The following is a 3,457-nucleotide window of genomic DNA, read 5'->3' on the forward strand; positions in this document are numbered from 1 at the left end:
AAACCCCCCCCCCCCCCCCCCCCCCCCCCCCCCCCCCCCCCCCCGCCCCGCCATGACAGGGATGCTGAGCACAAACTATCTGCTGCTTAGCTGGGGCTGCACCTGTCAGACTGACTAGGGCCTGGTTTGGCAAATCTGAAGGAAAACGAGTTTCCTTTAGGGAATTCCCACTTTCCAGTCTCCCCTCCATCTCTGTTGCAAAGGTAAACAAGGACCTCAGGCACAGAACATGCCTGAGGATCACAGGGAGTTACAAGGGATGAAAAGACATCATCCCTGTCCTTGGAGTTGCTGGACCCTAATAGGGAAGACATTACCAAAAATAAGTTAGCAGAAGCTATAGGGCATGGGACACTAAAAACATACCTATAAGCACAAATATTCTACACACCTGAAAACAGTTTATGCTAGAAAGGACAAAGCCACATGGAGATGATTTAGGAAACAACCATGAGGAAAATGATTATTGAGCCATATTTTTTCAGTGCAGGAAGGGATATGATATGGCCGAACGAAAAAGAGAAGCTAAGAAAGGAGGAGAGAGTGCCACAGGGACTAGCTTAGGGGGGGAGGTGGGCATGGTGCAGATTCGCAGGGCAGCAGGGGAAGCCATGCTGGAGGGCCTGTGGAAAGATGACAGCAGCTAGGTGTGGGGGAAGGGAGGCAGCTAATTGGTAGAGACCCTTGAGACCCATGATTAGGAGTTTTAATTTAATTCAAGAGGCAATTGGAGCTATTGTAGGCTTCTAAGAAGGGGAGTGATATGATCAAAATGATGCTTGAGGACAATGGTTCTTGCTGCTGCGAGCAGGGTGGATTAGATGAAGGAGACCCTCGGGCAGGGAGGCTGATCTGAGGCTTTTTCAGGAATCTAGGGTTGCAGGGGCATGGCCTAGAACAGTGCTCTGGGAATGGGATGGAAGGAGCAGACCTGCAATATGTTATGGAGGATAAATATTTGTTCTTTTTAGAACCAGACATTGGGGTAGGTACTGGGATACCATGGGAAATAGGCACAGCAGTTGGAATGGGGAAAGACAATTCATAATATGGTAAGATAAGTCCTATGATCACTGAAGCAAAGAAATATGAGAGTGCATGGCAGGAAAAACACCTGAGTTGTGGGGAGGGACATAGGTGGCCAGGAAAGCCTTTTCTGAGGAAGTGGTATTGAAACTGGGAACTTAATGAAGAATCAGGCATTAACTGAGTGAAAAATCATTGGGAGAAGTGTTCCAGCCCGAAGCCCCAGGATGAAAGAGTAAGAGTGGAGCCAGGAGGGAAAGGCAGGAATGGTTTCCCAAAAGATTCAAGAGAGCAAGCAGGGTGGGGACCAGACCAAGAAGGGCCTTGAGTCTTCAATATGGACTGTGAGCTTTATCCTAAGAGCAGTGAGAGGCCAGAAGAGAGGCATGGTTTGTTTTTCATTTTAGAAAAACCTCTCTGGCTATGTTGTGGGAGAAAAGGATTAGGTGTGGGGGTAGTTAGGATGAGAGGCTTGCCATAGTCTATAGGGAGAGATGATTAGGAAGTAGTGATGGAGACAGGTAAATATTTAGGATGTAGAATTTATGGGATGTAGGGAGCCTGGGGGGCTCAGTGCCTTAAGCCTCTAACTCTTGATTTCAGCTCAGGTCATGATCTCAGGATCATGAGATAGAGCCCCATGTCGGGCTCCGCACTAGGCATGGAGACTGCTGGAGATTCTCTTTGTCCCTCTCTTTCTGTCCCTCCTGCTTACAGCATTTGTAGAATCTTCAGAAGGGTATTGCCTCAACAATGGAGAATGATTATTACCCCTGAACTAAACACTATCCTAGTTTATTCTATAACCTCTTAAATGTAAGGCCCAAAAGGATCAATGATTTCCAAGTAACTTAAGTGTATTTCAGAACAATGTTGAAGAATATTTATAAAAATCCCAAAATATCTATCACCCAACAAGGTAAAGTTCACAATGTCGGCCATCCCATCAAACATGAACATGTATACAAAGAAGCAAGAAAATATGCACCATTGTGCAGAAACAGCAATCAATTGAAGCTAATCCAGACCTAGTATAGATGTGGAATTAGCAAACAGTATTAAATGGTATTTTCCATATGTTCAAAACGTTATGTAGAAACATGGAAGATTTTTTTTTTTTTTACCAGCTGCTGCAAGAGGCTTTATTGTTTCCATTTGGTCCGTGGTTGGGAGAACCAGGGTGGTTAAAAAGATGCGTAGCGGCTTCAGGGAGAGGCTCGGGCAGAAGTCCTGGCAGCGGGGGGGATGCCTGAGGGACCCCTGAAAGGCTGCTGGGCTTCAGAGGCTGTTAGTCATGCTTGAGGGTGAGCCTTTTGAAGAGATACTCACCCAGCCCAGCCTGGGTGCCAGCCACCCTGTGAGGGTTAGACAGGTGGTTGTCCATCTTCTTGATGAGTTTCATCTCCTCACCCAGGAAGTGGTTCTCTAGGAAGTCACAGAGATGGGGGTCTGCATGGGCAGAACCCAGAGCAGGTAGATCCAAAAGGGCCTGGTTCAGGTTCTTCTCCAGAACCAGGGCAGCTTCCATGGCATCCAGGGTTTTACCCCACTCATAGGATGGCTTCTGCACATCCTGGAAGAGGGCACTGCCACCACCATGGTTTTGCATCTTCAAGAGGTGCTCAGCACCCTCTCATTTCTCCTCAGCCAACTCGTAGAGGAAGGGGCCCACGCCCTCCAGAGCCACATCTTTGCAGTCCAAATAGAAGCTCAGAGAGAGGTAGATGTAGGAGGCCCACACATGCACGTTGACCAGGCTGTTGGTTGTCAGCAGCCTCCACCTCAGTGGAATAATTCTGACAAATCTGGGAGCTCATGGTTGATCTGTCATAAGGAACTAAGCTCAAAATAGGGTATTGGCTAGATCCAGAGGCAGAGGGTGGCCGAGAAGATGGCTCCAAAAGTTGCAACTAGAAAAAAGTTTGGAGGGGTGGTTGGAGGCTGGTAGAAGGGGCATCCCCAGATCTGTTCCAACCAAATACTGTTGAAGCAAGAGACAGATCCGTGGGACTGCCAGGTGCACCAGAAGATATTTTTAAAAACCCGAATCTAGACATTAAACCTACAATGTCTGAGATAAAATATACACTGGATGTGATTAATAGCAGATTCAACTTAGCAAATTAGTGAGATTGAAGAAAATATTCAAAATGAAATTTGGAGAGAAAAAAGAAATGTAAAATTGAACAGTGCATCAGTGATCTGTGGGACAACTTAAAGCAGCTTTGTATACATATTATATTAATAGATAATAATTAATATAGACATATTTACATAATACAAATATATTATATTATATATTCATATTTATATTAAATATTGATATGTAATATTAACATTTAACAATTTGAGCCTCCAAAGAAAGGAGGAGAACAGAAAAACATTTGGAGAAATAACGGCTGAAAATTTTTCAAAATTTGTTGAAAACTAT

General features: G+C 45.1%; 1 pseudogene; it reads right to left on the minus strand.

Annotated features, from left to right (window-relative positions):
- Positions 1–2,314: 2,314 nt before the first annotated feature.
- LOC118001281 lies at positions 2,315–2,843 on the minus strand (annotated as a pseudogene).
- Positions 2,844–3,457: the final 614 nt, after the last annotated feature.

Source organism: Mirounga leonina, unplaced genomic scaffold, assembly GCF_011800145.1.
Source record: "Mirounga leonina isolate KUSES-001 unplaced genomic scaffold, KU_Mleo_1.0 Mir_53, whole genome shotgun sequence".
Taxonomy (NCBI): domain Eukaryota; kingdom Metazoa; phylum Chordata; class Mammalia; order Carnivora; family Phocidae; genus Mirounga; species Mirounga leonina.